This window comes from Semicossyphus pulcher, unplaced genomic scaffold (genome assembly GCF_022749685.1).
Source record: "Semicossyphus pulcher isolate SPU_LCO1_2020_fin unplaced genomic scaffold, fSemPul1.0.p SCAF_11, whole genome shotgun sequence".
Lineage (NCBI taxonomy): Eukaryota > Metazoa > Chordata > Actinopteri > Labriformes > Labridae > Semicossyphus > Semicossyphus pulcher.
The window spans coordinates 30,516,176-30,543,986 of NW_027211615.1; the positions used below are offsets into that span (position 1 = coordinate 30,516,176).

The 27,811-nt window shown below is 45.0% G+C and overlaps 1 pseudogene; it reads right to left on the reverse strand.

Annotated features, from left to right (window-relative positions):
• Positions 1 to 807: 807 nt before the first annotated feature.
• LOC138585149 (protein NLRC3-like) lies at positions 808 to 26,326 on the reverse strand (annotated as a pseudogene).
• Between the last annotated feature and the right edge of the window lie 1,485 nt (positions 26,327 to 27,811).

Sequence of the window (27,811 nt, forward strand, 5' to 3'; positions counted from 1 at the left end):
ATTTAGTCTTTCTTGGTTTATCCCCTTCCATGCTACGTTTCAATACAGTTTTTTTGTATGTGTGTTCTTCAAAGGGGATAAATATCCGACCGGTTGGGAGCGGGGTTTTAGGCTGCCATTCGCTTCAGCGCCACCGGACGTCTCCCCCAGCTCCAGCATTTTGATGACCTGAACTGTAGATTTTGTGTTTTAATATCTGATAAAAGGGGAATGAATATATTTAGCTCTCATTCATTATTCTGACTCTTTAGTTAGCACAATCTCCTTATTGAAAGCCAAAATGTGTTGATGGTTTCCATGGTGATACGTTTTATCTGCTCGGTTTATCAGGTTGTATGAGTTTATTGTCTTTGTGTTACATTTAGTGTGTGTGTAATACACGTCAGGGTTTACCCATACATTAAAACTGAAGTACAGTAACAGTGGCCTTAAAGCGGTCACATGTCACCGTACATACAGTATCTGTGGAAACAGTTGATTGCTCACATACAGAGGCTGTGGTCTGGTTGGTGTCGTGAAGCACAGTCAGTGCTACAGATGTTGTTTCCTTTTGCTCATTGATCTCACTTTGTAGTTGTTTGATGGACTTCACAATAAATATGAATCTTTAATATTATTATAATGACAATGAAAGACCTGTTCATGCCATCTGCACACGTGACAAAAACGTGTTAACCTGTAGAAGCACACGCACACAGTCAGAGCTTAAGACGGGACAGACGTGGTCGACAAGTGTCTTCAAGAAAAAAATCCACTTCGTACTGAATATTTACTGTGATGTTTGTTTCCATAAACACTTGAAACCTCTTGCACATGAAAACACTCAAACATTTATTTACACATGAATCAACACAGATGGACACTTTCTCAGCTGCAGACAGAACTGCTGCCATCTGCTGGCGACACTGAGATTACAACAACAGAGCGACAGTGTCAATGTTCTGGCTCAACAGAGGAATAATGAAAGCAGCTTCACTTACACAGTTTTACTTTAAACACAACAGAAATGATCCTAATGTGACAGGATAGAAAAAGCAGAATGATCTGTTCATGTTCTTTGTGTCTGAGAAGGTCCACAGCTGTGTTTAGTGTTCCTGTGGACACGAGGAGACTCTCCCTCCTACAGAGAGCACAGAGACACTGAGGAACCAGGTGACCAGAACATAAACCCAGGATAAAGAGGTTCAGTGAAGGTGGTGCTGAAGGTGTGGAGGTGGATCAGTGTGTCAGAGGAGACTCTGTAGAAGGACAGAGTGCCAGCAGGACAGTCCACATACACTGCTACTCTGTGAGAGACAGAGGAGGAGGAGAGAGGGAGGGCTGTTCTTCTGTTATTGTGACGGACAGAGTAACCACCATCAGAGCAGATCAGACTCCAGGACTGATCATTATATCCAAACAAACAGTCATAACTGCCTCCTTTCCTTCTGATTCCTCTGTAACTCACTGATATATAAACCTCTCCCCTCCACTCGACCTCCCAGTAACAGCAACCAGTCAGACCATTTCTACACAGCAGCTGAGACCAGTTATCAAATCTGTCTGGATGATCAGGATATGACTGATTCTCTCCCACATGTGTCACCTTCCTGTTGTTGTCAGACAGTCTGAGGTATCTGTTTGCCGTGTTTGAGTCCAGAGTGAGTTCACAGAAATCTGATGGAGAGAAAAAGACACAACACAGCAGCAGTTTATCATCAGACACACCTGAAGGGTTTATTCTTTGTTACCTGACAGTCTGCTGTTTGGTCATCATGAGTCAAACTGATTCCACACTTACACTTCTTCAGACCAGGTTTTAACCACTGCTCTCCACCATGGTCCACCCTGGAGGAAGAAACACAGTCACAATGATTTTCTGTCCAGCATGAGTCCTGCTGCTCAACATGAAGCAGAGTTCCTCAGTTTGTCACTGTGACAGAGAAACAGGCTCAGACTCATCTGTCAACTGTCTGCATCAGGCTGTCACTTCATCTGAGAGAGGAAGACGTGGAGAAGAAGAAGAAGTCAATATGATGTTCACACATCGCTGAACTGAGACACAGGTGGAGGTGTGGTTCAGCTCGTTAGTGAAGGATTACAGTTGATATGGACACAAACTGTTTGCAGACTGAAAGCTTCTGTAACGAACTCTGTGCAGCCTGTTTCTGTCAAACACACCGAATGCTGACAACAGATGATGTGAACGACTTTCCACTTTGAGACGAGAGGGAGAGGAGCAAGTTTCCTCCAGGTGACAGAAAACTAAAAGTTTGATAACAAATGAATTTAACTTAAAGCAAAGCAGACACTTTGTACAGAAAAGACAAGGCAAGTTTATTTACACAGCACATTTCAGCAACAAGACAATTCAACGTGTTTTACACAGAACAACGAAAGCAAAGAAACATCATAAAACAGGACATTAAAAAGCAAAGTGAAGATAAAATTAAAACAGAAGCCAGAATATGAAAAGATCCGAGTTTAAGCTGCAGTGCAGATATAAATAATTAGAACAGTTATTAAATTAAATGTATTAAAATAGTTTAATAAAAAGCAGCTGTGAACAGGTGAGTCTTCAGGCTTGATTGAAGAGTGTTTCAGGAGACCTGCATGTTTGTGGGAGTTTGTTCCAGATATACGGAGCATAGAAACTGAACGCTGCTGCTCCATGTTTGGTTCTGACTCCGGGGACAGAAAGCAGACCTGTCCCTGATGACCTGAGGGGTCTGGATGGTTCGTACTGTGTCAGGAGATCACAAATGTATTTTGGCCCTTGACCGTTCAGCGCTTTGTAAACCAGCAGTAGTACTTTGAAGTCTATTCTCTGACAGACAGGGAGCCAGTGTAAAGACCTCAGAGCTGGAGTGATGTGATCTCCTGTCCTGGTCTTGGTGAGGACTCGAGCAGCAGCGTTCTGGATCAGCTGCAGTTGTCTGACTGATTTTTTAGGGAGACCTGTAAAGACACTGTTACAGTAATCAAGTCGGCTGAAGATAAATGCATGGACCAGCTTTTCCAGATCCTGCTGAGACATAAGTCCTTTAATCCTGGATATACTCGAGGCGATAGTAGGCCGACTTTGTGATTGTTTAATGTGGCTTTGATGGTTCAGGTCTGAGTCCATGACTACACCCAGATTTCTGGATGGATGTTAAAATCACCAACAATTACAACACAGTCAAAGTCAGTGCAGATCAAAGACAGCAGTTCATTAAAGTCATCAGATTTGCACAGTATTTAGGTGGCCTGTAAATATTCAGGAGCATGACCCGAGGGGAGGACTTCAGCTGCAGAGCCACATATTCAGAAGAAGCAACATTTCCAAAGGATAGCTGCTTGCATTGGAGGGACTCCGCCTCCTCTCTGATGCACTCTGACCTCACTTATAAAACTTTCAGTTAAAAACATCAAATCAAGTTTGTGCTCAGTAATAAAATCATTGATTAAAGATCTGATGTTAAATAAAGCCAGCTTTAGTGTCTGAGGAGCCTCATCTGCTCACAAGGAATGGATGATAAATTTGCTAAATTTGCAGAATCACATAAGTGCTTCCTGTTTCGCAGCAGCTTCACCTTTTTTTTTCTTCTACCTATGAGGACAGAAACTGTGGAACCTCTTGTCATACAGGGCCCGGGCTTATCCTGGAAAGAGTCATGACTGCCATTATCCTTACAGCCTGGACCCTCCACAGTTTGAGCTTGGTACATTTTGAACACAAGCAACCATACCAACCTTACCAGGCTGGGCAGACGGAGCATGATGCCGCTGAGGAGCAGGAGGGGGAGGGCGTCGTGGCTGTGATGGCTGTGTCGGAACTGGTGGAGGTGGGCGCTATGGTGGGGAGGAGGGAGAAAGGGTGATTGAGGAAGAGGATGACCTGGCTGGGGTTTGAGGGGGTGAGGCACAGGTGTTGTTGAAAGGGATGGAGGGGGGTGGAGTCCCCTCCTCTCGGCTCTGATGTCTCTCCAGTTCAGAAATCTCCTCGGGCGGGGGCAGACGGGGTTCTTCCTCGAGGTTTCCGCTGTGAGATGTGCCGATTCCTCTTGTCTCATGTGCTTGGCATTGAGGACTGACGGGTGACGCAAGGAGTAAACTAGGTTAGAGGTGAACAGTTTTACTCCTGACTTGTTGAGGAAAATTCCATCTGATTTAAAAAGATGTCTGCGTTCCCAGGAAATGTTGAAATTGTCAATAAAGTGCACTGAATGAAAAGTACAAGCAGGTGAAAGCCGCTGATTCAGTGCCCGCAACCTGCTGAATCTCTCATCTGCTTTTCTGACCGGTGGTATGGGGCCACTGATAAACACATCTGCATCCAGAGAGCTGACTGTGTTCAACAGACCCGTGAAGTCCTGTTTCAGCACTTCAGATTGTTGCTTTGCAGTATCATTTGTGCAGCATGATGTTTTTCACAGTGGGATGTGCAGCAACAATATGCAGGATTCTTTCTGCCATGTCAGAGACCACCTCCTTGGGAAAACAGAGCACTTTGGTGTTTTCACTGCACATGCTTTGTACATCTCTCACAGCAGTGTCGCCCACAGTCAGAGTCTGAGGCCCTGTCAGGGTTTACGTTTAAACCAAAAGGTGAGGACCCAGGAGCAGACTTCCATAACGGATTTAATTAAATAAAAGGCAAAAATGCACAAACAAAATCCAACTCCAACAAAAGACAAAAAAAGGAAAATCAAAAGACAGAGCAATAAACTTACAACAAAACCAGGAACAGGTAATCCAAGGGACACGAGGGGTCAGGGGAAGCACAAAGAATGTCCAGAAAAAGGTCAGGGACAAAGACTCACACACGATGGACGACAATGAAGAGGGAACGAGACGGGAGCACAAAGACTAAATAAACTTAGGAGGGGAGGCTAATGAGACACAGGTGAGACAATCAAGGGGCAGGTGAAAACAGCTTTAACTGCTATTAGGTTTAAAAATACAATTATTTTCAATCGTAGATGATATGAGGGATGAATAATAGAATGTATTCAACACAAGTATTTCCTTCAATTTCATTGAATCATTATTATATTAGACCAATGACACTTACTGTCTTCTCAATACATCTAAAGCAGCGCGTCCACAGAGAAGGGTTCGATCATTCATATGCAATGAAATGGATGAAAATGTTGTTTTTAATGGTTCATGAAAAACAACACTTAACATCTCATGTCAGAGCTAAGTGGTTTGTCAATCACACAATTGTTAAGGTTTCAAAGTTGTGTCCCCACTTTTTGTCAACACCGTCAGACATGAATTAAAATCTAATAAAATCAGGCAATGTCAGGGACAGCTGTCACTCTGAAGGACCCCTTTCCACGTTGCAGAGTGCATCAATGACAGACAGGCATGTTGTTTAGTTTTACAGTATATTAATATAGTAATGTTAATACTTCATGTGTCACAACCGTGACGTGTCAACACCGTGTGAGGAAATTGTTTGACATGTTTAGGTCATTAAAGTCTCCTGAAGTTGCTTCCATCAGCAGCTAGCATCAAGCTGAAAACAAAATGGCTGCTACATGAACTCCATTCGTTTTGTGAAAGAAATGGCTAAAATATCAACTCCGTCAGATGTCAACTCCGTCATCGGCCTGTCACCACGGTCAGACAGAAAATGTGACGGTGGTGACAGGCCGATGACGGAGTTGACATTCACTGTGAAGGCATCGTGTTTGAGGTCATTTTCTAATTTATATTATTAAAATGTGGCGACGCCTGCGAGCTAGTTCAGGCAGACAACTCGAGCTGCACTGATTTAATAATTGAAATACGTCACTTCCACATCACCTGACAATCACTTCCTCCCAATTGGCTATTTAAGCTGCAAGATTCCTGTCTCTCCCTCTGCTCTGTCATTGCCATCGCTGCCCTGCACCAGCACTGCGCTCCTACTGTCAGCCCCACCACCACCCCAGCATCCACCTGCAGGCTCCAAATAGGAGGTTTAAGATATCATCTCATCACTCCTCAATTTCTGCATGTAAAATAAATCGGCGAGGAGTGATGAGGTCGGAGCCTAGACGCCAAACAAGCTGTGTTCTGCTGCAATAAACATTTCAGACTAAAACAACGCGAGTTGTCTGACTGAAATATAAATAGTGTATTAGTTTATCTAATAATGAATAAATAACAAATACGTTCTGCTTTTTATTGCTTTTGTGGGGTCAGTCAGGGTCGGGTTAGGAACTTACAGAACATAATGCATGATGAGGGTACATAGACACACCTCTCTCGTAGGCTTTAGGAAAATACCAAAATATGAAGTGTTCTTTTTTGTGTTTTAGTCCAGAATGACTAGGTAACATCTGTCAGTCGAGGAGTGCAGAACAGAGAGTATTTAAAAAACGGAGAGAGAAAATCAGTTCACAGCCAGAAAGAGGATTTATATAATATCTAAGACAAGAGAGACAAAGATGGAAACAAAGATTTGAGGAAGGAAAAGTAAAGCAAATGAAGGAGAACAGAAAAAGAGAACAGAGGAGAAGGAGAAAGACTTGGAGGCAAAGCCAGAGAGAATCAAGAAAGCAAAGACAGACTCAACCAACACCACTAGATAGTCCATCGTAGGGAAACACAATATTATCGGTATCTGCTGATAATGGCTTTAAAATTACTTATCGATATCAGCATGTCATTTTTCTGCTGATAAAACTTTAGTTCTGCCTAAATGCTCGATGCTTCCCTAATGCTTGACGTGATGCTGCGACATTAACTCGGCGCGAGTGTGCGCGCCCACTGCCTGCACCACACATCTTCAGCAGGCGTGAAGAAGGGTGCAAGATGTCTGCGGTGGGTCCGTTTTTATAGCCTGTTAGTGTCATTTATTTAGCACTGTAAAAAAGAGTTCACTGTTTCTATTTCAGTTGGCATTGATCGCTGTACAGTTGTACAATGCACTTAGTTACACATGATCCTTCTAGACAGATCTCATTTAATGCATTTGTTCTGTGCAGTGTTAAAATGTGCCCTAGCTGTGGCTGGTGTCAGGATGTCTCAGGGAGAGCATCATCCATGCCTGTCTAAGTTGTTTGAATATTACCAACATCGTGCGCCTAGTTCATCAGATGACTTGAATAAGACCCCACCGACAAACAGGCAGGCTGTTGCAGGGAAAAGAGAGGGTCAGAACTAGAGGTCCTCACGGGTCTACCAGAGCCCGAGGACCCGGGACCCAGTTCCGGGTCTGTTCAACATTATGTGTAATACCCGAATGGATCCGGGAAGACCCGGCCGTGATTAGAAAGTGTTCATGATTAAGGTGTTGTGTGTGTCTGTGTGTGTATTTTAACTTGCAACGATGTGTCATTCGCATGAGAACGTGCGGGAAGTAAAGTGGAAAAAAACATAAGAAAGAGCAACGAGTTGAGTGACGTGTCACGAGACTGCAGGTTCAGAGAAAAGTTGAAGCCAAATCCGGTAATGATGGAAACCTTCCTCGCTGATGTGGAGAAAAAAGATAAAAGAAAATGAATATTAAGAAGTCAAACCTTGTTTATGTAAATTGTGGACAAAGACGAGAAGAAAGTAAACGCAGTGACGTGTAACACGTGTGTGTGTGTGTGTGTGTGTGTGTGTGTGTGTAGGTGTGTGTGTGTGTGTGTGGCTTCTAAATGAGCTGCGTGTTTGTCATCCGTCTGAATGACAGCAAGTGGACTTTTAATCTGAGATAACTGGTGGGTTAGCATCTCTGTTTTTATCAACACGACATGATACCAAGAAACCTGGATGTGTTTAATGAACTCTCTTGGCGGAGGAAGGATTACAGGTACAGGTGAGAAGGCTGCGTCACACAGGTAGGACAAAAAGGTTTGTTTTGACAGCTGAGTAACTGTAACTTGTTAAAACTAATCAGCTGTGAAGTCGGTGCTGATCGGGTCTGTTTCATCTGGCCGGGGTCGGGTCCGACATAACTCCGTTCGGGTCCCAACTTTCAAATAATAGACGGGTCCGGTTCGGTTTCGGATCGCACAATAACGGGTCTCTTAGGGTTCTGGCACGAAATTATGGACCCGTGAAGACCTTTAGTCAGAACAAGGCAGAGACACTCGAGAGAAATGAAAAAACTCAAACCCAAAAAGAGAACAGCAAATTAAGAAAGCAGACGTGATGCTTCAAACAGAAAACACGAGCACACGATGTGAATCGCCCAGAAGACGCAACAGAGACCAGCTCTCCTTCAGGAAACGATTCCACAAAGTTCTCATGAAACAACTAATTCAAAGAAATCAAATCAAACAATTGACTAAATGTATTTGATCGTTTAAATGACAAATTCAGGTTTTCATCACCTCCGTCAGGTCTGTGTCACCTCCGTCAGGTCTGTGTCACCTCCATCAGATATGTGCCACCTACGTCAGGTCTATGTCACCTCCGTCAGATATGTGTCACCTCCGTCAGGTCTGTGTCACCTCCATCAGATATGTGCCACCTACATCAGGTCTATGTCACCTCCGTCAGATATGTGTCACCTCCGTCAGGTCTATGTCAACTCCGTCAGATATGTGTCACCTCCGTCAGGTCTGTGTCACCTCCGTCAGATATGTGTCACCTCCGTCAGGTCTATGTCAACTCCGTCAGATATGTGTCACCTCCGTCAGGTCTGTGTCACCTCCGTCAGATATGTGTCACCTCCGTCAGGTCTATGTCAACTCCGTCAGATATGTGTCACCTCCGTCAGGTCTATGTCACGTCCGTCAGGTCTGTGTCACCTCCGTCAGGTCTGTGTCACCTCCGTCAGGTCTATGTCACCTCCGTCAGATATGTGCCACCTCCGTCAGGTCTATGTCACCTCCGTCAGGTCTATGTCACCTCCGTCAGATATGTGCCACCTCCGTCAGGTCTATGTCACCTCCGTCAGGTCTATGTCACCGCCGTCAGATATGTGTCACCTCCATCAGGTCTATGTCACCTCCGTCAGATATGTGCCACCTCCGTCAGGTCTGTGTCACCTCCGTCAGGTCTATGTCACCGCTGTCAGATATGTGTCACCTCCATCAGGTCTATGTCACCTCCGTCAGATATGTGTCACCTCCATCAGGTCTATGTCAACTCCGTCAGATATGTGTCACCTCCGTCAGGTCTGTGTCACCTCCGTCAGGTCTATGTCACCGCCGTCAGATATGTGTCACCTCCATCAGGTCTATGTCACCTCCGTCAGATATGTGTCACCTCCGTCAGGTCTATGTCAACTCCGTCAGATATGTGTCACCTCCATCAGGTCTATGTCACCTCCGTCAGATATGTGTCACCTCCGTCAGGTCTATGTCACCTCCGTCAGATATGTGTCACCTCCGTCAGGTCTATGTCAACTCCGTCAGATATGTGTCACCTCCATCAGGTCTATGTCACCTCCGTCAGATATGTGTCACCTCCGTCAGGTCTATGTCAACTCCGTCAGATATGTGTCACCTCCATCAGGTCTATGTCACCTCTGTCAGATATGTGTCACCTCCGTCAGGTCTATGTCAACTCCGTCAGATATGTGTCACCTCCGTCAGGTCTGTGTCACCTCCGTCAGGTCTATGTCAACTCCGTCAGATATGTGTCACCTCCGTCAGGTCTGTGTCACCTCCGTCAGATATGTGTCACCTCCGTCAGATATGTGTCACCTCCGTCAGGTCTATGTCAACTCCGTCAGATATGTGTCACCTCCGTCAGGTCTATGTCACGTCCGTCAGGTCTGTGTCACCTCCGTCAGATATGTGCCACCTCCGTCAGGTCTGTGTCACCTCCGTTAGGTCTATGTCACCGCCGTCAGATATGTGTCACCTCCATCAGGTCTATGTCACCTCCGTCAGATATGTGTCACCTCCGAAGGGTCTATGTCAACTCCGTCAGATATGTGTCACCTCCATCAGGTCTATGTCACCTCCGTCAGATATGTGTCACCTCCGTCAGGTCTATGTCAACTCCGTCAGATATGTGTCACCTCCGTCAGGTCTGTGTCACCTCCGTCAGATATGTGTCACCTCCGTCAGATATGTGTCACCTCCGTCAGGTCTGTGTCACCTCCGTCAGATATGTGTCACCTCCGTCAGGTCTATGTCAACTCCGTCAGATATGTGTCACCTCCGTCAGGTCTGTGTCACCTCCGTCAGATATGTGTCACCTCCGTCAGGTCTATGTCAACTCCGTCAGATATGTGTCACCTCCGTCAGGTCTATGTCACGTCCGTCAGGTCTGTGTCACCTCCGTCAGGTCTGTGTCACCTCCATCAGATATGTGTCACCTCCGTCAGGTCAATGTCACCTCCGTCAGGTCTATGTCACCTCCGTCAGATATGTGCCACCTCCGTCAGGTCTATGTCACCTCCGTCAGGTCTATGTCACCGCCGTCAGATATGTGTCACCTCCATCAGGTCTATGTCACCTCCGTCAGATATGTGCCACCTCCGTCAGGTCTGTGTCACCTCCGTCAGGTCTATGTCACCGCCGTCAGATATGTGTCACCTCCATCAGGTCTATGTCACCTCCGTCAGATATGTGTCACCTCCGTCAGGTCTATGTCACCTCCGTCAGATATGTGCCACCTCCATCAGGTCTATGTCACCGCCGTCAGATATGTGCCACCTCCGTCAGGTCTATGTCACCTCCGTCAGATATGTGCCACCTCCGTCAGGTCTATGTCACCTCCGTCAGAGGCGTATTTTCATAATACTTTCTAATGATATTTTATATTTTTGGAAGAATTGTTGTTCATATGTGAGGGCCTAACATGTCTCCTAACATGAGAATATCTTTTGAAATCTTAGAAACATTTTGATTGCTGTTGAATGTAAAGTTAAAATTCTTTTACTCAGTCCAATAAAAAAAAACAGAAGAAAAATAATATAAAAATAAAGCATTGAAAGTAGTCTTCTTTGGGCTCTGTAAGCCTTGATGAAACTTTTGTTTTTGATGTAGTTTTTATAGGTGAAGCATAAGGTGAGTAAAAATTAGTTTGTGTTTTTGGTGTCTGACGGTGTTGATATAAAATACGTGATCATTTTGTGGCAGATACGTACATGTACTTTAATTAGTCTGAGCATCAGGCTTTATTTGTTTAACTTTGCATCCTGTTTTGTCCCACTTCTCAAGAATCAGTGATTTACAGGTTTGTTAATTCACAACCTTTCCTCACTATGTTGACAGAAACCTAACTCCATCTGCTTCATGTCTTTCAGGTACTTCCTGTTATGACTCAGGTGTGTATTAATGCCCCTTCTATCAGACAGAGCTGCAGCAGGCCTCTTGATCAATCAGCCTGTAATGAAAGCTCATGATTTGTTGACCTTCAGTGAGTGAGTGCATCCCTGTGAGAGAGCAGCTGAAGTCTCTCCCTCATTGGGTCCTATTGTATCGTCATCGTTATCTTCCACCCGGCGCAGTCGCCAGCGCCCACGCCGTGTGAATATCAAGCGATCTTAGCTTAGGACGTTAGCGCCCATGGGCGTGTTGGTCTTTAAATGAGGTGCGGTCAGGTTAACTGGTGGTGCGTTGCTATCTTGAGGACGCAGAAAGCGACTGCTCCTTAGACCAACACAAGCCTGGTCTAAAGTCTGAAGTCTGTGGTGCAGTCTGTCTCTGCTCATTAGAGAGCGCATCATGGACATACATCGAGAGTTCACAACACGAGTCTCTGCTTGTCACTCACACGGAGACGCACAGCAGCGCTTTGACTCATGAGGAAAAAACTGTGTATTTAGCCTTTATTTAAGATTTGTCCCATTGAGATCAAAGATCTCTTTTACAAGGAGACCTGTCCAAGAACAGCAGCAACATGGTTTCAACTATTAAAACATGAAAGCACATGTACACACAGACAGCCTGGGCTCAACAGATTTAACATTGTGTTGGAAATCAATGCACGTATTGTTAATAATTGACCACTATAACTGACCATGTTTAGTGCGCGTTTATACAGGATGTAATACAGACAGAAAGATTCTGGTGTGTGAGCGTATTGCATCAGGTGAGCGTATTGCGTCATTTCCTGTCTTCTGGCTGCTACTGTGTTGTCCTGTGCTGTTTGTAGCTGCTGCTAGAGCTCGAGCTAAATCAATTAATCTGCTGTAGTTATCATCACTGTGGTTATTCAGCTGCTGTGTACTTAAACAGACACTAGTTTTCATCAAGCACTCTCGTTGTTGCATTAGCGTCATATCTGCTAAACCCTTAACTTTATACTCGCTTAGCCGTTAGCTTAGCAGCTAGCTTAATCAATTGAAATGGCTTCTCCTTCTCCCTCCTGCTCTCCTGATCTGCCCTGTTCGGTGTCAGATGTTTAGCTGTAGTCAGCAGCAAGCCCCCAGGGCCAGTAGCCGGTGCGGGCCGACCTAGCGTAGCTTCTCCCACGGCAACTCCCGAGCAGCCGGGATGCAGTGGCTGGGTTACTCTCAGAGGGAAGCATAGCCGCAAGACGAAGCACACGGTTCACCACCAACCACTTCACGTTTCGAACAAGTTTTCCCCACTCAGCGACACACCCGCTGAGAAACCAACTCTTGTTATTGGCAGCTCCATAGTCAGAAACGTGAAGTTAGCGAAGCCAGCGGCCATAGTGAGGATAGGATAATCGTAAATTTGATAAGATTGTAATTCATGTCGGCGTTAATGACTCCCGGTCACGTCAATCGGAAGTCACTAAAATTAATGTTGAGTCGGTGTGTGCATTTGCAAAGACGATGTCGGACTCCGTAGTTTTCTCTGGACCCCTGCCCAATCTGACGAGTGATGACATGTATAGCCGCATGTCATCATTCAACCGCTGGCTGTCGAGGTGGTGCCCAGCAAACGATGTGGGCTTCATAGATAACTGGCAGACATTCTGGGGAAAGCCTGGTCTTATCGGAAGAGACGGCATTCATCCCACTTTGGATGGTGCAGCTCTTTTGTCTCATAATATGGCTAAGTTTGTTAGTCGTAAAACCTGACAAACCAGAGCTGAGACCAGGAGGCAGAGCTGTAGTCCTACACACTCCTCTGAGCTTCCCTGTGAGCAGTTTCCCAGCCACAATGTTCATGTTATAGAGACTGTGTCTGCCCCCCAACCCAGGCCTTTTATTACAGTTAATTCAAACTCAAATAAAAAAGGAGTAAATCAAAAAAATGTAATAAAAATTAAAACAACAACCGAAGTTATGCCAAAAAATATGAGAATTAAATGTGGTCTGTTAAATATCAGATCCCTGTCATCTAAAGCTCTATTAGTGAACGATCTGATATCAGATGATCATATTGATTTACTCTCTTTAACTGAGACTTGGCTGTGTCAGGAAGAATATGTCAGCTTAAATGAATCCACTCCTCCCAGTCATCGTAATACTCATATTCCTCGAGACACTGGTCGAGGTGGTGGAGTGGCAGCTATCTTCAGTTCTAGTCTTCTAATCAACCCTCGACCCAAACTTAGTTTCAGCTCTTTTGAAAGCCTTGTTCTGAGTTTTTCACACCCAGCCTGTAAAACTTTACAGCCTGTTTTATTTGTGATAGTATACCGCCCTCCTGGCGCATACTCTGCTTTTCTAACTGAATTCTCAGAGTTTTTATCAGATTTAGTCCTGAGTTCAGATCAAATAATTATTGTAGGGGACTTCAATATTCATGTAGATGTTGATAATGATAGTCTTAGCATGGCATTTATGTCTCTTTTGGACTCTATTGGTTTCACTCAAAGTGTAAACCAGCCTACTCACCGCTTTAACCACACCCTCCACCTTGTTCTAGCTTATGGCCTTGAAACCGAAAACTTAATTGTCTTCCCACAAAATCCTCTTTTATCAGATCACTATTTAGTAACATTCGATGTCCTGTTAACCGACTACTCTCCAGTTAACAAAAATGTACTCACAAGATGTTTGTCTGATAGGACTGTAGCTAAATTTAAGGAAACAATTCTTTACCACATCTGTTTCCTACAGAAAGCTCTGATGCTAATGTTAGTCCCTCTCAGCTTGATCAGTTTGTTGATAGTCCTGCAGGTTTGCTGAGAAGTACTCTAGACTCGATTGCCCCCTTAAAGAAGAAGATTATTAAACGACAGAGGCTAGCTCCATGGTATGACTCAGAAACTCGTAACTTGAAGCAAATGTCGCGTAAATTTGAAAGAATGTGGCGATCCACCAAAACAGAAGAGTCTCGTTTACTCTGGCAAAATAGTCTTAATAAATACAGGAAGGCCCTACGGCATGCTCGAGGTGTCTACTACTCCTCCCTCATAGAAGAACATAAAAACAATCCCAGGTACCTTTTCAGCACTGTAGCCAGGCTGACAGAGAGTCACAGCTCCACTGAGCCAAGTATTCCTATAGGCCTCAGCAGTGATGATTTCATGAGCTTCTTTAATGACAAAATCCTAAAGATTAGAGACAAAATTTGTAACCTCCTGCTGTTAACTGGTGCAGATGTATCTTTGGAAACTGCTCACACACCTGATGTTTACACTGTTTCTCTCCAATTGACCTTCCTGAGCTAAATTCTCTGATATCTTCGTCTAAACCATCAACCTGTCTTTTAGACCCGATTCCAACCAAGCTGCTTAAGGAAGTCTTTCCCTCAATTAGCACTTCTTTACTAGATGTGATCAATATGTCTTTATCGACGGGCTATGTACCCCAGTCTTTTAAACTAGCTGTAATTAAGCCACTTCTTAAAAAGCCTACCCTAGATTCAGGCACCTTAGCTAACTATAGACCTATATCTAACCTTCCTTTTATCTCAAAGATCCTTGAGAAAGCAGTCGCTAATCAATTATGTGACTTTCTTCATAACAACAGTTTATTTGAGGACTTTCAGTCAGGATTTAGAGTCCACCACAGCACTGAGACAGCACTGAGAGTTTCAAATGATCTACTTCCTGCTTCAGACAGAGGACTTCTCTCTGTACTCGTCCTGTTAGATCTTAGTGCCGCTTTCGACACGATAGACCATCACATCCTGTTACAGAGATTAGAACATTTAATTGGCATTACAGGATCTGCACTAAGTTGGTTTAAATCTTATCTATCAGATCGATCTCAGTTTGTTAATGTTCATGATGTGTCCTCTATGCAAACCAAAGTTAGTCATGGAGTTCCACAAGGTTCTGTGCTCGGACCGATTCTTTTTACCTTATATATGCTTCCTCTGGGTAATATCATGAGGAAACACTCCATTAATTTTCATTGTTATGCAGATGATACTCAATTATACTTATCTATGAAGCCAGACGAAACCAATCAGCTATCTAAACTAGAAGCATGCCTTAAGGACATAAAGATCTGGATGACTAGAAACTTTCTGCTACTTAATTCAGACAAAACTGAAGTTATTGTGCTCGGCCCAAAACACCTTAGAGACTCTTTCTCTAATGATATAGCTGCCCTAGATGGCATCAGCCTGGCATCCAGCACTACTGTTAGGAATCTGGGAGTTCTATTTGATCAGGATATGTCCTTCATCTCCCACATAAAACAAATATCAAGGACAGCCTTCTTTCATCTTCGCAACAAACATCAGACACATCTTGTCTCAACACGATGCAGAAAAACTCGTCCATGCATTCGTTACTTCCAGGTTGGATTATTGTAACTCGTTACTATCAGGCTGCCCTAATAAGTCACTAAAAACTCTGCAGCTGGTACAAAATGCTGCAGCACGTGTGCTGACAAGAACTAGGAAGAGAGAGCACATCTCTCCTGTATTAGCCTCTCTGCACTGGCTTCCTGTAAAATCTAGAATAGAATTTAAAATCCTTCTTCTTACTTACAAAGCTCTTAATGGTCAGGCACCATCATATCTTAAAGAGCTCATAGTGCCATATTACCCCTCTAGAACATTGCGCTCCCAGGATGCAGGCCTGCTTGTGGTACCTAAAGTCTCTAAGAGTAGTGTTGGAGGTAGAGCCTTCAATTACCAGGCCCCCCTCCTCTGGAACAATCTACCAGTCAAGGTCCGGGAGGCAGACACCCTCTCTTCTTTTAAGAGTTCAAACTTTCCTCTTTGATAAAGCTTATAGTTAGGCCTGGCTCAGGCTGGGACTAGCCCAGAGTTATGCTGCTATAGGTTTAGACTGCCGGGGGGATCTGACACACCAAGCTTCTCTCTCTCTCTCTCTCCCTCCCTCTCTCTCCCTCTCTCCCTCTCTGTCTCTCTCTCTCTGAGCGCATGGTGGGAGTGAGCGTGTTGCTCGGAGAGCGTTTGGAGATTAGATTATTTTCTATCTTTCTCTCTTGTTTAATTGTTATTGTTAGTCTCAGTTTAATAGTTTAGTTGTTTCTTTTGTGTTTTTTAGTGGAAGAACAGGTGAGAGTAGGTAAGACAGGTGAGTTGGCAGGTAGGGGTGTCTGTCCTACAGAGGGAGGACGCTGGTCATTAACAACCTGGTGTCCTCCTCTCTGTGGCACAGGCTGGCCTGCGTTGACCCCCCCTCTAACTTACTCTGTCGTGTCCAAGCTGTTCTCGTGAACTTTTTCTGGGACAAGCTGCACTGGCTTCCTCAGGCTGTCCTCTTTCTCCCTAAAGAGGAAGGAGGACAAGGACTTATTCATCTGGCCAGCAGAGCAGCTGCTTTCCGGTTGCAGTTTGTCCAGAGACTATTGTTCGGACACAGAGACTTGGTGTGGAGGCCGCTGGCTCACCTGGTCCTGCAGCAGTGCGGGGGTTTTAAACTGGACATGCCTCTCTTTTTAATGGATTTTAAAAGCGTGAACTTTCGGGGTCTGCCACTGTTTTATCGAGGAGTTTTCACTATGTGGAAAATGCTGGTGAAGGAGCGACCGGTCCAAAGTGCCTCTCTTCACTGGTTGCTGAAGGAGCCGGTGGTGCACGGCGGACGCCTGGATGCCCCCTGCTGGGCGGGTCCAGCAGTGTTTCAGGTGTTCATCAGAGCTGACCTGCTCACCCTGGGATCTGTGATAAATCTTGCTGGGCCTGGTCTGGAGGATGCGGCTTCTTTGGCGGCTGCTCTGGGGGTCAGATCGGTGAGGACCATTGGCCGGCTCCTGGAGCACTGGAGGCACCGCCTCACCGGACACGAGCGTCTCCTGCTGGAGGATCACAGTCGGGGTCTGGTGACTCCTCACGGTGACGACCCCTTCCCAGAGATCGGCCTGTGTGTGGACTCAGAGCAGCGCCCGGGGTTAAACCTGGAGGAAGCGAGGGGCAAACCTCTCTACAAACTGATGGTCTGGTGTCTCCACAAAAACAAACTGAACCAGCGTGTGGACACGCCGTGGAGACGCCACCTGAACCTGAGAGGTGATGGAAAACCTGCGTGGAGGAGTCTGTACAAAGCTCCCCTACTAAGAAGGTGGCAGACCTTCAGTGGAGAGTGCTACACGGGATCTTAGCAGTGAACTCTTTCCTGTGTGTGATCAACCAGGCAGAGAGGGACACGTGTCCTTTCTGTCCTGGAACAGAGACGGTGTTTCACTGTTACAATGACTGTTGTCGCCTGTCGCCTCTTTTCTCTTTGCTGGACTCACTGGTTTTAAAGTTTGGAGAGTTTTTTAACAAACAGGTTTTTATTTTGGGTTTTAAGTACAAGAAAACTACAAAGCACAAGAGCCAGCTTTTAAACTTTCTCATTGGACAGGCAAAGATGGCCATTTATGTGAGCAGGAAGAAAAAAATTGACGAGTTGACAAATATTGATCTGTGTCTGCTTTTGTCCCGAATGGTTAAAGCCCGAATCTCCATCGATTTTAGATTTTACAGAGAGATGCAGGATCTGGATCAGTTCATCCAGATCTGGGCTCATGGAAACATCTTGTGCTCTGTAGAACAGAACCAGCTTATTTTCTCACCTGAGTTGATGTGAACATCTGAGTGTGTATTTATTCATCTGTTGACGGGTTCATCAGGTTCTTAAAGAAAATGGCTGAATTTTTGTAAATGTTTCAAAAGATTAATTAGAATAAATGTTACTTTTAAAAATCAAAAAATCTCTCTCTCTCTCTCTCTCTCTCCCTCTCTCTCCCTCTCTCTCTCTCTCTCTCTCTCCCTCTCTCTGTCTCTCTCTCTCTCTCTCTGTCTCTCTCTCTCTCTCTCTCTCTCTCTCTGTCTCTCTCTCTCTCTCTCTCTCTCTCTGTCTCTCTCTCTGTCTCTCTCTCTCTCTCTCTCTCTTGTTGCTGCTAATGCTAATAGTAGACCTGTTGACTTCAACTGTTACAATCACGATTACCTCAGCCTTTATCATTACTCTGCTTCTCTCGCTAATTTATTTATTTAGCTAATCTTCACCCTAGTCTACCACTATTATTGGCATTGTAACCATAAGTATGTGTCTGTTGTTGTTGTAACAAGAGCATATGTTGTTGTTGCTCTCTTTGCCTGTCTCTATCCTGCATCTCCTTCTGTCCCATGTTCGGCCCATCCAGTCGAGGCAGATGGCTGTTCAACATGAGTCTGGTTCTGCTCGAGGTTTCTGCCTGTTAAAGGAAGTTGTTCTGCAAATGTGCCGAATGTTGGTAAGTGCTACTCATGGAGATTCATGTTGGGCCTCTCTTTAAATAACAGAACAAAGAGTCGGTCGAGACCTGCTCTGTCTGTAAAGTGTCTCCAGATAACCCTGGTTATGATTTGGTGCTATACAAATAAAATTTGATTTGATTTGATTGATAATAGGTTACATGTGATGAGTCTTCGGACTCCTGCATTTCGCCCATGTCCCTTATAGCAGGGGTTCCCAACCTTTTTGACTACATGGACCAGCAGCAATGGACAGTAGCAATAATGTTTTTGACGGACTGGGGGGGGGTTTGGCTCTGCTCTGGTCACTGACATGCACGCGCATAAATCACGGTCACATGCACAGAAACACAGACAGATCGTGTCGTGACTGATCTGTGTGTCTCTCAGGCTCTGCCCCTGACTTAGCGTTGTGATCGGTCCCGTATTCCTGTGAAAACCCTTTAAAGCATAAAATACGTCTTCACACGCTGTGACTGAGATGAGCCGGAGGTGATCCACGCAGAGTTTATCAGAGTTATCACGCTGCGCAGGGAGGAGACAGCCGTTAGGAGAGGAGCAGATACAACGCAGACCTGTGTGTGTTTGATGCTCATACCTGAATCAATAACGTTGCGATCCGTCCGTGTTTATTTATTATTTCTGTCACATGCCCATATGCTGTGTAGGTTATATATTTCACTGATAAACACAGAGCTGTAGAGGGGCATCAGGCTTCACGATCAAAGTTTCATGTGATGTGAAGCCAGGGTTGCCAGGTCTGCGCTTTTTACAGCTGAATTGTGCGACTTTTTAAGCGTCTTCAGAGGCGTGAGGCCCTGTGCGGTTGCACACGTCACACAGCCCCTGCGACGGTTCTGACTCTGCGTATGTTTGGAATATCACAGACACCGTTGGGTTTCGCGGCCCGGTACTAAACGACCTATGGCCCGGTACCGGTACACAGACCGGGGGTTGGGAACCCCTGCCTTATGGGACTACAGTAAACAACAACTGAAGAAGAAAAGAAACTAAGGAGTTTACACCGGCATGAAAGAGCTGCCAGAAAACGTATCATGAACAACGTGACTTGTGCACGTTTGAGTTTAATCTTTTATGTTCTCTATATAATCTTAAATCTACTCCTCTTGTGCTCTTAGCTTCGAACATGTATGCTTTAAATATCTCTGACATCATGTTGGCCTCTGATTCTCTCAGTCAGCTGTCTTGAGAATTATTTCAGTTGAGTCTTTAAAGATCCTATTGTTGATTTCTGTTTCCTGTAAGTTACACTGACTTTATGTCCGCCTTTAAAATGATGGCAGGTTTTATTTACTGTAGCCTTTGCTCTCTTGGTCTCCTGCTCTTGATTTATTATACGTGTGCGTATGAGTTTGAACATTGTAAACTCACTGTGTAGCTTATTGCGCATAATTTACAATGTGGGTTTATTCATTGATTGTTACTGATCTGATTTCTTAACTAGAGAGAATAGTAAGATGTTTGATGACATATTATCTTAGAGTGTTACTCGATTATGTTGACTTTTGACTCAATTTATTAGTGAATTGTTGATTGCTTGGAATTATTTTATTTTATTATTTTATTCTTTCCATCGGCAGAAAGAGGTACAGCAAATAGCCGGAACATATTTTAAACTGAATCTTAATTTCTGGCATTATTTAGGTTTGAAGCAAAGAATCGATGACTGTTGGGCCTGCAACATGTGGATGCTCGTAAGCTCCTGGAGACATATGCGCCTACTGAGGGTTTGCATGGTATCCTTCAGCAGACAAACCTAAACAGGACTCGAGGATTTGTGAATCAATGGCCGGCAGAAACCCAAAATTCAGCTGATAGAGAAAATGTAATTTCAGGTTTCTTAAATTACATCCAAATTGTCCAACTTCTAAATGTTCTGCCTCATTTAAAGGCATCTGAAAACAGAACCAGACCAGTTCTGACAAATTAGCATTTATTTTACATTTATATTTTCATTTTTTGTGTCATTTATAACTGAGTGAACAAATAAAAGGCATGTAAAACTTTAAGAAGCCCTCTGTGGGAGTTTTCATTTCAGAGTGAGTGGTATTAAATCAATAGAGAGAAGGCTTTTCTTCAAGGAGGACTCCGCTACGCCCCCAAGGTAAGCTCAAGAGAGCCACACTACGGCCGCATTACTGACTTATAGCCTCACACAGCACACACAGGGCAGAGAGCACCTTCAGACGGCCCCTTCCTGAGCAGCGTTAGGCATCTTCGCCCAGTGAAAACCTCATAGCTGTTAGGAGTTCAATCATAGAGGGGTCACACTAACAGGGCTCTCAGGCGGAGGAAGATAGTGGTTAAAGTCAAATAAGGGGGCCCCTATCCTTGAGAGCTGACACTGATTGGTTTGATTCATGTTTTGCTGAAAACACGCCTATGAATAATCCAGGGACTTAAGCCAACCTCATGGCGCCTCAGTTTGAGCGCTGTGTGTAGTTTACTTCAGACTGCGCCTTCTGCCGTGCAAATAGGGCCCTATAAGTTTAGTTTACTTCAGACTGTGATGTTTCTAATGAATGGTTGTTTCCATTCGATAGACTTCTGGGGGTCTGCATGTTTCCTAACTATCGCCCACTCACTCAGGAATTGATGAAGGACCTGTGCACCTGCAGTGTTTGAGGTCTTGTAGACTGTACATACCTGAGAGTGTCCAGTCTCCAGTGTGGATCCTCCAGCCCAGCAGACAGCAGCTTCAATCCTGGATGATTGTAGCTCAGGTCCAGCTCTCTCAGATGGGAGGGGTTGGAGCTCAGAGCTGAGGCCAGAGAAGAACATCCGTCCTCTGTGATCAGACAGCCTGACAGCCTAGAATAATAAAATCATTGTACACTCACAGTTTTACAAAATCAGATCATCAGGAAAATCTTACAGCTGTTGACAATCTTCACTCAGAAAGAGCCAGGTTAGCTTGATTTAAATGATCAAACAGCCTCATACTGACCTGAGAGTTTCCAGTTTACAGTGTGGACTCTTCAGTCCAGCAGACAGCAGCTTCACTCCTGAATCCTGCAGGTTGTTGTTGCTCAGGTCCAGCTCTCTTAGACTAGAGGACTGTGAGCTGAGGACTGAGGACAGAGCTTCACAGCTTCTCTCTGACAGGTTACAGGAACTAAGCCTGATGAAGAAGAAGTGATGAGCACAAACAAAATGGATATTTTTTTATGTTTTTATGAAATGTCTAATTCATCCACCTACAGAGCTTTGTTGGAGGCTTTGACCACTGGCAGCAGCCTCAGAAGAGCCTCCTCTGAAGCAGAGTACTTCTTCAGGTCAAACACGTCCAGATGTTTTTCTGATGACAGTAAGATGAAGACCAGAGCTGACCACTGAGCAGGAGACAGTTCATCTGTGGAGAGACGTCCTGATCTCAGGTACCACATGATTGTATTCACTAGAGAGCGATCATTCAGTTCATTCAGACAGTGGAACAGATTGATGCTTTTCTCTGCAGACAGATTCTCACTGATCTTTGTTTTGAGGTACTGGACTGTTTTCTGATTGGTCTGTGAACCACTTCCTGTCTGTGTCAGCAGACCTCTTAAGAGATTCTGATTGGTCTGCAGTGAAAGACCCAGGAGGAAGCGGAGGAACAAGTCCAGGTGTCCGTTTGGACTCTGTAAGGCCTGGTCCACAGCACTCTGATGGAGATGTTTCAGTTTATGTTTGTCTCTAAAGATTTTAGACATCGGGGATGTTGTTTGTTCTTCTGACATCAGATTGACACCAGAGTTGATGAACGTCAGATGGACATGAAGAGCAGCCAGAAACTCCTGAACACTCAGATGGACGAAGCAGAACACCGTGTCCTGGTACAGTCCTCTCTCCTCTTTAAAGATCTGTGTGAACACTCCTGAGTACACTGAGGCTGCTCTGATATCGATGCCACACTCTGTCAGGTCTGACTCATAGAAGATCAGGTTTCCTTTCTGCAGCTGCTCAAAAGCCAGTTTTCCCAGAGACTTAATCATCTTCCTGCTTTTTTTATTCCAGTGTAGATCCGTCTCAGCTCCTCCATCATACTTCATATTCTTCAGTTTGGACTGAACCACCAGGAAGTGAATGTACATCTCAGTCAGAGTCTTGGGCAGCTCTCCTCCCTCTCTGGTCTTCAACACGTCCTCCAGAACTGTAGAAGTGATCCAGCAGAAGACTGGGATGTGGCACATGATGTGGAGGCTTCGGGATGTCTTGATGTGGGAGATGATTCTGCTGGCCTGCTCCTCATCTCTGAATCTCTTCCTGAAGTACTCCTCCTTCTGAGGGTCAGTGAACCCTCTGACCTCTGTCACCATGTCAACACACTCAGGAGGGATCTGATTGGCTGCTGCACGTCTTGTAGTAATCCATAGTCGGGTAGAGGGAAGCAGTTTCCCCCTGATGAGGTTTGTCAGCAGCACATCCACTGAGCTGGACTCTGTGACATCAGTCAGGATCTCATTGTTGTGGAAGTCCAGAGGAAGTCGACACTCATCCAGACCGTCAAAGATGAACACAACCTGGAACTCTTCAAACCTGCAGATTCCTGCTTCTTTGGTTTCAGTGAAGAAGTGATGAACAAGTTCCACCAAGCTGAACTTCTTCTCTTTCAGCACATTCAGCTCTCTGAAGGTGAAGGGAAACATGAACTGTATGTCCTGGTTGGCTTTGTCTTCAGCCCAGTCCAGAGTGAACTTCTGTGTTAGGACTGTTTTCCCAATGCCAGCCACTCCCTTTGTCATCACTGTTCTGATTGGTCCATCTCTTCCAGGTGAGGCTCTAAAGATGTCTTCTTGTCTGATGGTTGTTTCTGGTCTGTCTGGTTTCCTGGATGCTGATTCGATCTGTCTGACCTCATGTTCATCATTGACCTCTCCAGTCCCTCCCTCTGTGATGTAGAGCTCTGTGTAGATCTGGTTCAGAAGGGTTGGGTTTCCTGCTTTAGCGATCCCCTCAAACACACACTGGAACTTCTGCTTCAGGTTAGACTTGAGTTTCTGTCGGCACTCTGGACCAACAGCTCCTGAAAGAACAAACATGAAATGTGATTAATAAGTTTAAGCTTCAATCAATCAGATGAATTTAAACTTTAAGACATCAGGATGGTATTTATTTCCCTCCTCTCTGAAATCTCTTCAGCTCATCAGGTGTGAACAGTTTCTCACAGGTCATAGATGTGATCAAATGTGTGCATCATATAAACAGCAGAGTTTTAAATGTGACCCTCTCCCATGTTGCCTCCATTTCCTCTTTCCATCATGTTAAATGTGTTAAAATCCTCTTACTGCTCTGCAGACAGTCAGCCAGCTCCTCCTGCTTCATTCTCCTCAGGAAGTGCAGTGTGATCTTCACAAATGCCTCTCTGCTGCTCCTCCTCTGCTCTTCCTCCTCACTGTCCAACACCTCCTCATCCTCCCTCTGACTCTCTAAGCATTCTGGGTAATCTGGACTCAGACCCCTCTGGATCTTCTTCAGCTCGTTCTTCACAAAACTGACGATGTTCTCCTCCAGCAGCTGGAACAGAACGAGAAGTGAACTTTGACTCGTAGAAGTCAACATCAGATCATCAGTGACAGACAGAAAGCCTGCTGGTCTGCAGAGTGCAGCATGGACACTGGATCACAATGGTAGTTCAGTGTTTAGTCTGTGGATGGTCCTGTCTCCTAGAAACTAAGTTCATATCAGATGAGATTCATGTTGGAGAAATATCCTGCTCTGGTTTCACACAGAAAAAGTCTGCAGTGACTTTGGACACGATGTGTTTGTTAGAATGAAGCTGAAACCACAAACTGTCATGAACATGAACCAAAGTGTTTCTGTTGTTTAAACACAAACTGACTCAGTCTGTGAACTCTGCTCTCTGCTGCCAAAGTCTGTGTGAGACCACCATCCACCACGACCTCTGACCTCTGACTCTGTGAGGTACAGAAAGGCTTCCTTCAGTCCATCAAACACTGACTGTGAACATGATTCAGGCAGAGATGATGTTTGCAGTCATCAGGAAACAATTCAGGAACATAAAAACGTCCTTGTAAGTAAACTGTGATTCTCAGTAGTCGCTGTGTTTGTTCGTTTACACACCATAAATATGGAGTCCAGCTGTGTTTGATGCTGCTGGGCAGACGGACCAATGGGAGCCTCCGACCTCTGCTGCTGACCTCTGTGGAGCAAATATAATATACTGTATATAATACAATGACACACAGTGTTACATGTGAGAGATTCTATCTGGTGGAGCCTGTTAGAAACACTGCTGGATCCTCCGACACACACAGGACACACATGAAGCTACATGCTCAGTACAGTTATTAATGTGGACAAGACGGTTTACTGCTGCTGGATCCTGATAGAAACACAGACACTGACAAATGTTCAGGTTCACACTGAAAACACTGTTATGTTCAAATTAATGTTTTCATACAGAACAACAGAAGAACGTTTAACTTCTCACCTTTGATCATCAGACTGATCTTTGAACTCAATAAGTCGACCCATGGACCGGTCACTCTTTAAGGACACACAGCTGGGTTCAGGTCCAGGTCCAGCAGAGTCTGCTCTCTCATGTTTGACACTGAAAGAATCACAAACACTGATAAACATGAACACTGAAATGTTCTTCAAAGAAAAGCTGCTAAAAAATACTTTCGAATATTGTTATACTAAAACAACAAACTATGAAATAAATCATTACTTTTGACCTCCAGACTGATGTCCAACTTTGAACTCAAGAAGTCGACCCATAGACCCGTCACTCTTAAAGGACACACAGGTGGCAGCAGGTCCAGGTCCAGGTCCAGGTCCAGGTCCAGGTCCAGCAGAGTCTGCTCTGTGCTGCTGCTCTGGCCTTCAACACAACACACACAGAGCTGTGAGTGTGAATAATGATGGTGGAGTGATGTGAGTGCTGAGCTCTGACATGGAGAAGAGTCATGGACAGTTAGAGATCCTCATCTCACCTCTGAGCTTTGGTCTGGCTGTCATGTTCCCCACACAGAGTGGTTTTAGAGGGAGGGGCTCCCTCCTCTCTGTCCTCACACTGACTCATAGCAGAGCCCCCACCTTCACACAAACACAACAACATGCTCCTTCAGTACAACCAGCTGCACATCACAGAGACACATTAGTTCTCATTCCTCTCAATAACATGACACATATTCAGAAACCTTGTTGGAGCCCAAAACAGGAAGTGATGAGCCCAAAGTGTGTGACACAGCCCCCAGACTCACCCATAAACACAGCATGTTGACCACAATAATATATTAGATACATGAGACATGTTTAAATCTTTAAATCATGTCACATCTTTAACAGACACATGATGGGTCTCATTTCCTGTTCCTGTGGGGCCCCTGACAGCTGAGGGGCCCTGAGACACCACTGAGTCCACCTCCACCCTGGGCTGGCTCTGCTCCACCTGGAAAGGATGTGAAGCCTCGGGACAGTGGAGACCTGGACCGGGCTGAAGGCTCTTCAGTGAAACCGAGTCAGTGTTGGAAGACGGCCAGTATCAACAGTTTCAAAACAAAAGCACCTGAGCCAAGTTGATCGGAGCTGTCGGACCAGTTCAGACACTCCCTGCACTTTTCACTCATGGTGTGACTCAGGTTAAAATCAAAGTGCTGCTGATTCTACTCGACAAACACAAACTGTATCACACATAAATCTGTGTGAAATCACTGTTCTCTAAGAGAGAGAAACTCTACAGCACATTTCAAACAGCCAATCAGCATCAAGAAGCACCTGTACAGTTAAACAGTGATACAGCACAATGTGAGCACAGTGAGGTCATCAAACATGGACAGATTTCTCTGGAAGGATTCTCACCTGTTGGACTGACTTCAGGTCAGCTTACAAACACTTTCACCTTCATGTGAGGAGGGAAGAAGCTGCTGGTTTGTCCCTCGTCAGTCCTGGTGTCTGTGTGCATTTGATCTGAGGACAGAGTCACATCCTCATAACTCCAGTGTGACGTCAGAACCAGTCTAACCTGAACCCCAGTCAGTGTCAGAGAACTCAGATCACATGATGTAGTTCTACGATCAGACCACTAGATGGTGGTAACACACCTTCTAATGAAACCTCAGAGGTGTGATGAAGCAGCAGAGTGGGTCACAGTGATACAAGAATATATTTTGGACATGTTGGTTGTTATCAGGTAGAACACAGTTGGAGATACCCGGGCTGGTGCTTCTCTCTGTTCCTCAGTTCTGGTTCCTAACAAAGGGGGTCCAGAACCTCGGACTGCCACAAAGAAGTCTGCTTTCAAATTGCTTCTTCAGACAGACTTTGGCTTCCAAACACTATAAAGAAAAGTGTTATTCTGGTTGATGTGGGGACATGACTTGGCTGTTAAACACACTGTCACATTATTTTTACTGCTAACCGTACACACTGTAGGTAAGTTTCCATTGCATCAGAACCGTATGGGACAGGAATGATTGTTCAGGTCTTAGTAAGACCCTCAGGCCGTTTCATGGTAACAGAGTTTAGTTACTTTGATTGTGAAAAGCATAAAACATAAATCTCTTATTTTCTATAACAAGTGAATGTAATACCAGCAGGACGAGGAGTCATCCTTTATGATGAATATACTTCACATCGTCCATAGACTTATCGCCAACTCCACTTCATGCATCCTGATCATGGACACCTTTATCCCTACATAAGGCAGTAGTCAGCCCATAGAGGAGGGTAGTGGAGCGTCAGACTGCTTATAGTAATAACGAGCTCAATACATGCTCCTGTCATTATAATCTATGGGTATGATGGTGTGTGTATATGGGTCATAACAAGCTGTTTCCACAGACGAACCACAGAGCTGTATTTCTGATGCTCTGGCCTATGAGACTGTAAACCTGGTTTCTCTGAAGGCCTTGTTTTGTTGAGGCCTCCCGGCTCACACACAGACTGCATCCTGTGGAGAGAGCACCTTTACATGGAGTCTGCAGTCTCCATGGTTTCTGTATCAGTGCGTGATTTTATCAGTCAGCACTGTGATCCATCTGAAGTTACTGCCATGTATAAAATAGATATCGGATGACAAATGCAGTTTGGCTCCTTACATGGAGCATTTCAAGTGATTTTAAAGGGTCATGGTAGTTGGGTCTGTAGGGACTGTAGGGTCTGTAGAGACTGTAGGTTCTGCAGGGTCTGTAGGGACTGTAGAGACTGCAGGGTCTGTAGGGACTGTAGGGACTGTACGGTCTGTAGGGACTGTAGGGTCAGTAGGGTCTGTAGGGTCTGTAGGAACTGTAGGGACTGTAGGGTCTGTAGGGACTGTACGGTCTGTAGGGACTGTAGGGACTGTAGGGTCTGTAGGAACTGTAGGGACTGTAGGGTCTGTAGGAACTGTACGGTCTGTAGGGACTGTAGGGTCTGTAGGGTCTGTAGGAACT